This window comes from Typopeltis vanoorti, chromosome 10, assembly GCF_054136105.1.
Source record: "Typopeltis vanoorti isolate ZY-2024b chromosome 10, IOZ_Tvanoo_1.0, whole genome shotgun sequence".
Classification (NCBI taxonomy): domain Eukaryota; kingdom Metazoa; phylum Arthropoda; class Arachnida; order Uropygi; family Thelyphonidae; genus Typopeltis; species Typopeltis vanoorti.
Window position 1 is genome coordinate 50,394,446 of NC_143558.1, and position 12,324 is coordinate 50,406,769.

Sequence of the window (12,324 nt, forward strand, 5' to 3'; positions counted from 1 at the left end):
CAGGTTTTTTGTCCCGCAGAACAGGCAAACCAGTCCTGTGAACACACATGGATTACAGTTATAAATACATCCCAGCCATATGCCAGTCCTAAGCCTGGATAAAAGTGTGTGTAGGGGGGGGGGAAGCAATGGTGAACTACCCTAAAAAATCTCACCAAGAACACTTAATGAGCAATGCCTACAAAGTCACCTGGAGTCAGAAACGACTAAAGGGAAAAAACCACACCACATCTGAAGCCTGAGTCTGTTACACGGAACTCCAAAGTAAAATAAACTTTTCAAAGAAGAAAATGTTATAATTTAGTTGAAATACACATAAATTATTCAAAGAAAACAGTGTCAACTGGGGATGCACAAGGTACACCACCTATGCAGCAAGCAGTTTGATCCCAAAGTACATAGGTGGAAGGCGACGAGTCTCTTTTGATATGTCCGTGCATAGCTAGCAATTGTATATTTTTCATTTGGCAGCCACACGGTTGTTTCAGAAATTACAGTCCAAATTTCAGTCCAATTTCTGGGAGGTATCACGTGATAATTCCTATATATTTATTAGAAAATTATACCTCCCAATTATTTACTCCTGATCTGTAATGTCACAACTCAACCTTTACGATAAAACGAACAATTGTGCAGTGATATGTTGTCTGTGTTAGGGAATTTTTTTTTAAATAAAATGATGTCATTATTTGTTACCTATATAAATATACAGGATATCAGAATATGTACAAATACACACTTTTTTAAGTTGCAGTATTTAAAGCATATTTGTAAAGATGAGATATTTCAAACGTCACTAACTATTATCTATCTTTTTCGGATGCATTAAAACGAACTGAAAACTTTTCTACCAATTGCTGAACCTATGTGGTGTTAGATAAACAAGTGGTGCCACCTAGATAGCCAATATGGCACTATTCAAAAGAAAAGAAAAAGAAGAAAGTTGTGTTCTAACATGGTTTCAATTTAGGAGTATTATGGATAAGATTTATTATGAATAACACTGATCACAGATGTGCGTGTGTGTGTGTGTGTGATAAGAATTTATTTAAAACGAAAGTTTAGGTTTTCTGCATTTCATTTGATAAAGAAAATTATCCACCACTGATTTATAAAGAATTCGGAATATATTATCATCATCATCATCATGCGTATCAATGATTTTAGGCCTAGCATGGCGTGTTCCGGCCTTAGAAGTCATCGTTGAATCGTTGAAGATGATGTCCTAGTTTTCTTTTTCCTAATGGCTTGTTTTGGTAATCTTTCTGTTTCATTCTTTGAACGTGTTCCATCCATTTTTTTTTATATTTTTTATTTTTTTCTATTACTGGTTCTTGTTTTAATTCTTTCATAATTTCTTCATTTCTTTTGTTATCAAATAGGGTATACTTTGCAGTTTTTCTCATAAACTTCATTTCTGCTGTTGTTAATCTTTGTTTGTCTTTTTGTTTTCTTGTCCAGATTTCGCTTCCATACATTAAGACTGGTAGGGCTAATGTATTGTATACTTTTAGTCTCGTTTGTTTTTGAACTAGGCTTGGTTTAAATATAGAGTTAATTACACCTGTTATTTTTAAATATTTTGCAATTTTTACGTTTATATCTTTTTCATTTTCATATATGATTATACATCCTAGGTAGTTAAATGAATTCACCTGTTCTAAGATCTTGTTATCTATTACTATTTTAGTTCTTGCTGGATCATGTCCTTTAACGGCTATAGTTTTCGATTTTTCTGTTGATATTATCATACCATAATCTTCGGATATCTCATTAAGATCTAAAATAGCTTTCTGTAAGTTATCTTCAGAATTTGTAATTATTATTTGGTCGTCGGCAAAGAGGAGAGCGTTTAAGTTTACTGTAGGAGAAAGTTTAATTCCTTGATGTAAATTTTTATTCCATTTTATTATTATTTCATTTAAGTAGATATTAAAAAGAGTTGCTGAGAGGGGGGGCATCCCTGTTGGACCCCTTGGTTTATCTCTCTCGTATATGATAGCTCGTGATTTAATCTTATTTGTATTTGATTATTTTCATATATACTTGTGATAGCTTTTAGGATATTATTTGGTATTTGTCTTTCTTCAAAAAAAAATCAGCTAACACCTTTTATTCCCTTATAGGGAGTAGGCGAGGCCTTTTATACCCTATCTAGCTTTTGGAGACTGAATGGGCAATTCAATCTCCACTGGTAGCCAATCAGAGATAGCTGACCCATGTCTATCACTAATTATAGCAGCCACCGATGAAGAGGTTGGCAAACAAGTGCTGCCATCTCTTGGTACCTAACCCTAATAAGATATCTTACTGTCTGAAATACTGTGAGTGCTATGGTCGATTATCTTGAGTTTAATGGATGAATAACCCGAGTTTCCAGGAGAAAAAGTCTGTGCCAGAGATCGACTAACTCGGGAACCGGTCGAAGAAAGGCTTAGAAAAAGTTCCTCCAGTCAGCGACTAGACTTGAACTTAAGTCTAACTTCGAGCACCCAAGCGCAGAGGATGTAAGTGCCACTTTCACTGAGCTACACAGGCCTAATATGTTAAATAATGTTTCTTCATAATATATATATATATATATATACTGTATATATATACATACAGTATACTTTATAACACACGCAATTTACAGACAAAAAACACTAGCTTTGGTGGTGGTGGTGATGGGCAGTAGATGGCGCTGATGTAGATGATTGGTAGTAGAGATTCGGTGTACTGGTGGAGACGGAGAGTTGTACAATAGGTGTCCTCCCGCGATGAGTCTTCAGATTCCTTGGAGGTGTCACGAAAAAAAAAATAATAATAATATACATGTTTTAACTGTAGTAGAATTCTGTTGACCTGTGAATTCGAATAAAGCAGTTCTGTAGGCTAGCTGTAAAACTGTACTACCTCCACTGTGAAATCACCTGGAGGAATACGAACTAGTGTGATACGCGTGCATGCGCACGAGAGAGAGAGAGAGAGAGAGAGGGGGGGAGGCTCTCAAATTATATTGTGCCCTGAGGAAAACAATTAGATATCGCCCCTGATGGATTATAAGAAAAAAATATCAGAAAATCTCCCATTGCTATTTTGTTTTTATTACAAGAGAAACATTAATACAAAACAATTACATAATAATATTAATTAAATATTTGCTCTATGGCGATATCGCACAATAAAACTGTTTATAAGCTCTTCTAAATTTAAATTATAAGCTATGTCTGCCTCTGTAGATATAGTTGCTAGACCAACCGATCTTTCTTGGATCATTACTGTTCACAAATAATTTTTAAACAGTTTAAGCTTGGAAAAACTTCTTTCCATACTTGCTACACTAACAGGAATTGTTAACAATATACTTAGGTCATGGTTACGTTGGGATAAATTTCTACGAGATTTTGGGATAAATTTGGTGAGGACCACTTTTCTCTTGTATTATTTTTGAGATAATTTTTAATTCTTCAAATAAATCTTCTGCACCTACATCAGATGTTGTAAAATATCTTACAACAATATGGCACTTACCGCAATATGGCTGAACGAGCGTCCTTAATTAAGTGGCGCCATGAGGCAGGCTGCCTCTATGTTACACTCTGTCGATGGTACTGTCTGTATGTGCAGGGCCGCGCCAACCCGAGGCTGCAAGGGGGGCACCGCACATGGGCGGCAACATTGAAAGGGTGGCATTTTATGTAGCTAATATCTAATTTAGATTATACAATACAGTATTAGGGGTGGCCGATAAAAGTTTGCACCAGGCAGCAAATACCCTTGGCATGCCCCCTGTGTATGAGTGACATATCAAAGAGTCTATCGCCTCTCACTTTATGCCCCTCATTCGTTATTTAACTAATACAACAATGCCAACATGATATGTTCCCCCCCCTCAAAAAATCTTATCGAAATATTAAAAAAAAAAAATGTTGCCAACAAAATCATATCCGCTCCCACTTAACCAACATGTACACTATAAATGTAAATTATATGCTATAAATGTAAAAACATAAAATTATGGGTATCATTATAGACTTTCAAACAGAACTATTTTTTGAGTGGGTCAAAAAGGAACTAAAATAACCAGAATTCATCTTAATTACATTGGAATAATTTTCTCAAAATTATACTTTACACGACTCTTTCTGCAAGAAGCATGCCACTTGCATTTTAAGATATGTTATTAATGTTAGAAAGTGATAAATCTGGAAAGCCCATCCCCTATTTTTTACTTTCTTTACCTCAAGGTTTTTGAACATCATTCATCTGCTATCTCTGTCACTCATCTAATTCGGAAAATCACTTGAACCTCTTAGACTATTAACCTCCAAACTGATTTTCTGTAGCCGAACTCACTAAACAATGGAGTTATTTTCCTTTGTGACATTAATTTTCGCAACTGGCTGGCTGTTTTTCTTTCTTCAGCTACACATATCAGTACAGAAAAGAGGCTGAGGTATTTTCCTGAACTAATAATCATCAAAAAAAAAATCAGAAAACGCCTTTTAATCCCGTATAGGAAGTAGGTGAGGCCGTTTTAGCCTTATCTAACTTTTGGAGACTGAGTGGGCAGTTCAATCTCCACTGGTACCCAATCAGAGATAGCTGGCCCAAGGCTATCACTATTAAGCAGCACGCAGTGAAGAGAGACAGTTTAACAAGTGCTGCCATCTCGTGGTCCCTAACCCTAACACAATATATTTAATGTCTGAAATAGTGTGTGTTCAACGGTCGATTTTCTTGAGTTTACGGCATGAAAAACCTGAGTTTCCGAAGGGAAAAAAACCTGCTTGCCCGTGCCAGAGATCGACTAACTCGAGAACCGGTCGAAAAAAGGCTTAGAATCAAATGCAAATTATTACCGACTACCAACTTCATTCGCCAAACTTATATGAGTGACCGAAATCATGATACTGTACAGCTTGCATTTCCTATGAAAAGCAGTTCACTTAGATGGGCTTAATTGGATTCACTTAGACGGGCCAATCGAAGCAGCTGACCGTTTGTACTGCTGTTCCTCCTTTCTCTGATTATGCTGTTACCGTATCCAGAGCAAAGCACTTGCTCTGATCAAATTACAATTTTTCGTAGTTCTAATGAAGGTTTTCAAATCCCCACTCAATGCTTAATTTCCTAGCACTGTGTAAGCCTTGGTTTTACAAGTGCATGAAGGAAATAAAAAAATAATAATAAATAATAAATTAAAAAAATCTATCTATCTTATATATATATATATATATATAACTTGAAAAACAAAACACAGAAAACTAGCCCTTGCATAAATAATGGTGAATCTATTTCGTTCCTTACAAACATTACAGGTGCAAATTCAGTGTACCGCTACTCCTCTCTCTCTTTCTTTCTCCTTTCTGTCATCTACTCATATCAACCATTGAATAAAAACCTTTATGTAGATATATGTAAATTGCACTTATCCAGCGTCTATGTGCAGAGAATTCAAGAGGATCGGTATTGACAGTCGCATGACTATACGAAATTCACCGATTTCTGCGAAGAACCGGAAAGTTCGTTACAGTGGAGTTGGAAACATCGTGACTAGACACTGGATGACTGAAAAAAAAGATCATATGCTCTGACCAGCCACACTTTTTTCAGAACCAACAGTAGGCAGAGAGTTTGGCAGGAGACCTATGAAGCAATGAACCCAGCTTGCCTTGTAAATACAACTCAAAGTTATGGAGGTGATATCTTAGTGTGGGATATGTTTTGTTGGTAGGACAACCACCTACCAACAAAAGAACCACACCTGCTGATACAAAGTCAACATTGCTTTGCAGGAAGGGCTTCATCGGCAACAATGTTCAAATATTCCTTGGAGCACACTCAACCTTCTAGTAATACCAGGGAACTCACTAGAAGGTTGAGTGTGCTCCAAGGAATATTTGAACATTGTTGCCGATGAAGCCCTTCCTGCAAAGCGATGTTGACTTAGTATCAGCAGGTGTGGTTCTTTCATGGACGACAATGCTGCTGTCCATCGAGCAAGAATTGTTTAGCAGTGGTTCAACAAGCATGGCAGCGACTTCAATCGTCTTCCTTGCCCACCGCAAAGCTCAGATCCGAACCGCATTGAGAATGTATCGGACAAGTTAGAAAAATAGATTCAGAAGCAAAGTGCTCCTCTGTCAAATCTGAACCACTTAATGAACTGTCTGGTGAATGCCTGGTATGTTGTAGATGTAAATGCAATCCAACATCTTGTGGAATCTATGCATCCGGATTACAACGCATATGTGTGTTCTAATTCGGGCTAATGGAGGTCCAACACGGTATTAATTAAAAGTTTCTAATTCAGTGGCTGGTGTGTTTAGATAGCTACAATAACACCAAAAATCAACAATGACTTCCTGGAATCATTTTATTCCTCCACCTCCTGCACACATGGCCAAGGCAAATCACCTGCAACCATATCAGAAATAATATGCCACATATATCATTTAGTTTTTCCCAAAAAAGGCAAAATAATCTTAATAACCTATAATAAAAATAATAAGTTAATGCCTTGTTATTCCCTTATAGGGAGTAGGCGAGGCCTTTTAATCCTATCTAGCTTTTGAAGAACAAGCGGTCTGGTTGTGATAACATTTCCCCCACTCACCCAATACTCTAGATGGAAAACAAATTGTTAACTAGTTTTCATTCCAAATATACTATAGAAGTAACAGGTCACCTCTCCTTCTGATGGTAACCTCTCCACTACCAATTGTTTACATGTGTACTCCAGAAATAACATCTGTCCTATATTGTCTATGCGCTCTGTTATATTTAGCAGCATTTACTGCACAGAGTGGAAGTAAGCTCGTATTTAGCATATACCAAACAAAAGAAATAAAAGTCTGCCTTTCAGCTATATTGAACTAATCTCAGCCTTCTCTAACGTAATGAAAATATTCATTAACCATTAACTTCTTCATCACCAGGAAACCACCTACTTGCCTATCACTCATCCGTGTGAACAAGTGCTACTGAAAGATCAAGAGATTCCTGTACTATTGCATTCGACATTTCAAGGAAATTTATAGGATCTGGTATTCATCTGACTGAAAATTTCTATAGTATTAAATTAAGAATTCATTAGCTTCTATATAGAAGTCTAGTCATAAAGAAATTTTACGCACAAACTTTGTTTGCTTACATTTGGAAAAAAGGATCAAACAAGAATACGTACAATATCAACCAATGAAGATATACAGATAGATGCACAAGCTATATCTCTTTTTGGGTTGATATTTATTGACAATTACATTTCTTTCTTTTGGACACATGAAGACTTGGGTTCAAGTCTAGTCGCCGATTAGAGCAACATCTAAGCCTTTTTTCGACTGGTTCCCGAGCTAGTCGATCTCTGGCACGGGCAAGCAGGTTTTTTTCTTAAGAAAACTCAGGTTTTTCGCCCCATAAACTCAAGAAAATCGACCGTCGAACCCACACTATTTTCAGACATTTAAAATATTCTCTAAGGGTTAGGGACCACGAGATTAATGATAGCCTTGGGCCAGCTATCTCTGGCTGCCAATGGAGAGGTAACTGCCCACTCAGTCTCCACAAGTTAGATAGGGCTAAAACGGCCTCGCTTATTCCCTATATGAGAATAAAAGAAGTTAGCTGATTTTTTTTTAATTTGTGGCTTCCTAATACGCCAAAAAAATTATCCTGTTTGCTCAAGCTGTTAATTTTGAACTGTCCAACTATTAACTATCTACAAATCCAAAATCTGCCCACACAGAATACTGAGCTCACATTTGGGGTAGTGCACTGAAAGCCTCGTTAAAATTCTTAACGTTATACAAAAGAAGACAGTTTATTTAATCGATGACCGCCTTTTCTCCCTTCTCTCTACGAATACTTCAAAGTGGCACTAATCATCTCATTTCCTGTAGCTTACAACAAATTAATACAACTGTCTAACATCCATTTGCTGTTCAACTGGTGCTCACCAAATTTGCCTCTTACTCACTTCCCTTTCATCAGACTACCTGTCATTTGGAAAAGCCTTTCTCATGAAGTATTGACCAAAAGCAACTCACAGTTGTTCAAAAAGAATACTGACATAGGAATCGGCCAAAGAAAGGCCTACAAAAATATCCTGTAGTGGGCTACGAAAATTGAACCTAGAAAGGTCATTGTACGTTCTATTCTAGCCACCGACTATAAAAACCTTTTCTAGGCCTGGTAGGGTTTTTCATCCGGAAAATAGATATTTTAATACAGCACCAAAATCGACCATAGATCTCACACTATTACAGACAGTGACATAAGTATTAGTGTTCAGGACAACGAGATGGTGGTAGTTGTTTGTCGTACTCTCTCGATCGCCTGGATTTGTTAATAGCTTGAGCTTGTGGATGTCCCTTCTATCTTCAAAAGTTAGTCCGCCGACATCGTTTGAGTATAAAATATGTCCGAGTATTTTCTAAGAATTTTAAATACCGTATTTTTATATACAAGGTGATCAATATTAAATTATCCCTGCTTAAGGGCTTGTGGAGCGTCATACAGTGATCCAAATGCCGTGAAACGTTGCAGGAATACATTGTGCGTTGTGCGGAAGCGATATCTGAGAAGGGAAAAAAATGTAGTTCCAAAATTCACTAACAGGTGCTTTGTAAACACTGAATGCATGGAATTTGCATATCACGCATTTCGGCAGGTGCCAGGAGGGTTTAAAAAGGATTTTCCCTTCATTCCAGTTATTAATACCGTCCAAAATGATGACACTAACCTTACTCCAACGTGCATTGCTCATGAAGCTTTACTACCTAAACAATTGCAGTGTTGTTGCTGCACTCCGAGAGTTTTGTCGCCTGAACAAATGTCGCCGAGGTCCACTATCTCCATGTGCTCTGCGACGAATGATCAGTCATTTTGGACAAACGGGATTGGCAGTTAGACCTGGCAGAGGTCGCAAACTGATCAGTTCACAAGTGAATAAATGCTACTGCTACTGCTGTTGTGGAGCAGACCATGAATAACAGCGTTGGTTCCTGTAGTGTACGTACTGTATCATGACACATGGATGTACCTTACACAACTGTCTGGAAAATTCTACAGAAGATTCTGCATATCTATCCATACAAGACCCTGACCTAGGAATTGTGTCAGTAGGGCTTTGAAAGTCAAATGACATTCGCTTTAGCATTCCTTGCTCGAGTGCAGATAAACGTTACGTGGCAGTGGATGATTTTGTTCGGAGATTAGGTTCAGTTTCACCTGAATGGATTGTGAATACCCACAATCGCTGGGTGTGGGCTACGCAAAACCCACAAATCCCATTGCATTCTATCTTAAATTTACTGGTGAGGTGTGGGTTGACAGCTTCGTTTATCATTGGACTATTCTTCTTCTTGTTTTTTGAGGACATTCGCCAGTCGGGTCCAGTGACTTGCTCAGTTACTGCCGAGGGGTATTGCAATATTGCAAAATTCCGTACATCATACAGTGCCCCTGGTGGTGAATGTTGGAATTTTTTTCAGATATTGCTCACGCTTGACGTAGAATGCATTTCTGCAAAGTTTAGCAGTATTTGGATCACTGGGTGGCGCCCAATAACGCCTTGAACACAATACAGGTTTCCATCGATTAACGCAGTTAATTAATCCCTCGACGTTACCGCGTATATCAAAATCGCGTTAATCAAATATAACAATCAATGCTAAAAAGTACAATTCGTCCATGATCAATTACTGTATTAATAATTCGCTTTATACGGTACTCTTTTAGGAAAGATAAAAAAATGAATGCAAAGTAAATGTTTAATAAATACCTGTACCTACATTATTTGCTGCAATTTTTTATCAAAACAAATTATCAAGGGTCGTTTGAACAGTTTTAGTTTTTTCTTATCGACATAATGACCTTCCAGACCTCGACAAACAAGCAATAAAACAAAGAAAAAACATTGCAAATATAATACATGATAGTACAAATTAAGTGGATATTGAATCCAAAATTATTTCATAGCCGAATATAGAAACTACAAGAGTTTCGTGCCGAACGTATAGAAACTAAACGTTTCGGAGGATACAAGCATAAGCAACCTTATGGGCAACTCGTAGTAAAGGTGGAGTAAGCCCCAGATCATTTTCCTTAGTATTTTCCATAATGTATAATGCATCTCCTAGAGGATATTATAATAAATAAGCCTTTGGCTCTCTATTTCAGTAATACATGATGGTTTATTGATTTTCAGTTTTATTATCAATCATTTATTAAAAATTATTGAACAAAGAATTAAAAAAAAAAAAAAACTGAACCATACTATACTGACATCGGAGGTCGTGGTATATCTCTCAGATACAATTTCCTGTCAAATATCATACACCTTTACATAGCATGTTAAACCAAACTGACAGCAAAAACATAGTGCGGAATATCACTGATAACATATGAATGCACATCTACTCATGACCTGCAAGCTATATACTGAATTGTGTAAGAATATTTATATTAAATATTTGCATGTATCTGTCAGATCGGCTGCGAGCCGCAGGGTTAAAGGCGCGTTAATCAAAACTCTTGCCGCGTATATCAAGGGATTGCCACAATTAATTTCGCCGCGTTAATCAAATCCCGCATTAAGCAAAACTGCATTAACCAAGAGATACCTGTACTTTAATTCATCCTTTATATAATCATGTATGCTCACCCTGTTTATAAAGCCAAGCTGGTTGGCCAAGTGGCTAGCATATCCGCTCTTCAGCGAATAGGAGACGGTTTCGAATACCGCTATGGGCATGGATGTTTGCGATTGTCTCATTCATTCATACAAATAGATACACCTTCCGAAGGACTGGATTGCCATGGGAGAAGTAGATGCAACCCACCAGTATAACGTAAGAGGCCTTCACCCAGCAGTCGGGATTTATAGGTTGAATATCATCATCATATATAATATAACTTTGAAATAATAAAATTATAAATAACAAATATATAATAAGTCCTCTAACGCCTTTTCAGTTCCCAATACTTTTTTCATTCCTAAGTGGCGCGTATTTAATCGTGTATTTACATGCTCTACCGTCGATTCTGCTAACAGTGTTTGCCATTTTAGACTCATTCTAAATTTCTCAGAATATTAACAACTATTATCAAAAATAAGCAGCGAATTGAAAGTTGATAGGACGAATTTTTCGAATATGATTTTACATTTGATATACTTTTTCTGCTTGCCATTAATATTATTGTTTATATCTGAATACGAAGTAAAATGTACACAGTGATAACAAATGTAATATCACACCTATTTGGCATACAACTGATTTTATTAGATAAAAAGAAGTATATTTACAGTATATTACGCACAAAAAAAAATGTGTCTGAACGTTTTTTTTTATTTTATTTGAAACTGTTCTATTAAAAAATGAAGACATAAATCATAAATCGCTTCATCACAACAGTGGCTTAAATTATGAAGTGGACGGTGGTGGTGGTGGTGGTGGGGGGGGGAAGCAAGTAGTAAGAAGAAGGAGACCGACGCATCATATAATACGTGAAAAAGATCACTAAAGAGATATCTCCAAAGGTAGATGGAAGGAATCAGCGAACGCTTTAGATATCTTATGATGTCAACTAAGACAGTGTCGCCGTACCTTTTTTTTTTTTTTTTTTTTTATTAACGTGTTTCCCACAACAATGGTTTAAATTTAAGCAGGGCCAAGACCAATACGCACGAACTATTCAGGAGTGAAGAATATAGATTTCACAAATCAATGCTTCTCACTCCAATAAAATGCATGTTTTTTCAACAGCATAACAAACAACGCGTACCAATATTCAGACAATAGCTGGTCTCCTTGGATTTTGATCTTTTTTGAATATTTGAGTAATGTCACGGTAGTGTTTTGCATGTATACAGCTGCTTGTTACTAATGGCTCAGTTAAGTAAGTTTGAGCGCGGTTAGCAGTTGGAAGGGGAAAAATGTTTGATGCTGTTGGCACACTCTCCCTCGATGAGTCTTTGGACTCCCTGGAGGTGTCAAATAATAATAATATCCCTATACAATGACAAGCGTATTTAAACATGTGAATTGATATTAAAATATATAATATTTCATCAGTGTCACTAGAATAATTGAGTAATTAACTATCATGAAACTACTACGCCCCCCCCCCCCCGGAGATGTGTGCTCCATGGAAACTTTTGGCAGAAACCTATGTTGTTTCACTTGATATTTCCAAAGAATATGATAGAGTTTTTGACATCGAAGGCATCTTAGCAAACTGCTATTTTATGACGTGTCTTCCTGACTTTGTACGGATCACTCACTACGTGTAATAGTAATGTATTGTGTGTGTGTGTGGGGGGGGGGGGGGGTCGGTCTC

At 37.0% G+C, this 12,324-nt stretch overlaps 1 protein-coding gene across 4 annotated transcripts in view; it reads right to left on the reverse strand.

Annotated features, from left to right (window-relative positions):
* Positions 1-12,324, reverse strand: part of LOC150102410 (trans-L-3-hydroxyproline dehydratase-like) — a 106,880-nt gene that overhangs the window by 38,373 nt on the left and 56,183 nt on the right. The window contains exon 1 of one of the 4 annotated variants that reach the window (XM_090399769.1): positions 740-836. The exons of 2 other annotated variants lie outside the window; for them this stretch is intronic. The gene's annotated coding sequence lies outside the window, so the exon portion shown is untranslated. Of the gene's footprint in view, positions 1-696; positions 837-12,324 lie in introns of those variants that run through there. One more of the 4 variants, XM_090399768.1, reaches the window with a different exon arrangement.